Source organism: Theobroma umbraticum, unplaced genomic scaffold (assembly GCF_002168275.2).
Source record: "Theobroma umbraticum cultivar Fairchild unplaced genomic scaffold, ASM216827v3 scaffold_299.0, whole genome shotgun sequence".
Taxonomy (NCBI): domain Eukaryota; kingdom Viridiplantae; phylum Streptophyta; class Magnoliopsida; order Malvales; family Malvaceae; genus Theobroma; species Theobroma umbraticum.
This window is the reverse complement of record NW_018397285.1, coordinates 761,034-761,620: the sequence shown is the minus strand read 5'-3', so window position 1 is coordinate 761,620 and position 587 is coordinate 761,034. Positions and strand designations below refer to the sequence as shown.

The 587-nt window shown below is 30.7% G+C and overlaps 1 non-coding gene across 1 annotated transcript in view; it reads right to left on the bottom strand.

The window, feature by feature from the left end:
* Positions 1–563: 563 nt before the first annotated feature.
* LOC149526248 (small nucleolar RNA R71) overlaps positions 564–587 on the bottom strand; it is a 106-nt gene continuing 82 nt past the window's right edge. Inside the window, exon 1 of the small nucleolar RNA XR_016352208.1 lies at positions 564–587. This exon is cut by the window's right edge and continues 82 nt beyond it. This is a non-coding gene — a small nucleolar RNA (small nucleolar RNA R71).

The following is a 587-nucleotide window of genomic DNA, read 5'->3' as shown; positions in this document are numbered from 1 at the left end:
CATTCTTAATTTTAATCTAGACTTTTTTTTCTTTAATTTTTCAAGTACTTTTGGTCATTGTATGTGAAGAGCTCAAAATTTGGAAATTGTTCCTTTTGATCCAAAAATTGAAAAAACTTTTCATAGACTTCGAAAGAATAATAAAAATGTTTCTACTCTAAGTAAAATTATGGCTGATCAACAAGAGGAAGAGACCAAGCCTTTGAGGGATTATGCAGTCCCACAAGTACAAAATTTCCACTATAGTATTCAAAAAACTCCTATTCAAGCCAACAATTTTGAAATTAAACCATCAATCATTCAGATGATTCAAATTGTCGTTCAGTTTGGGGGTTTACTTAATGATGATCTAATTGCTCATATTATAAATTTCTTGGAAATTTGAGATGCATTCAAAGCTAATGGTGTTACTAATGATGCCATAAGATTGAGGCTTTTTCCTTTTTCATTGATAGATAACATAAATAGTTGGTTAAATTTACTTCTTGCTAGTTCCACTAATGCTTGGGATGATTTGGCTCAAAAATTTTTAGCAAAACTCTTCCCACCTGCAAAGTTAGCAAAGATGCAGAATGATATCACTTCTT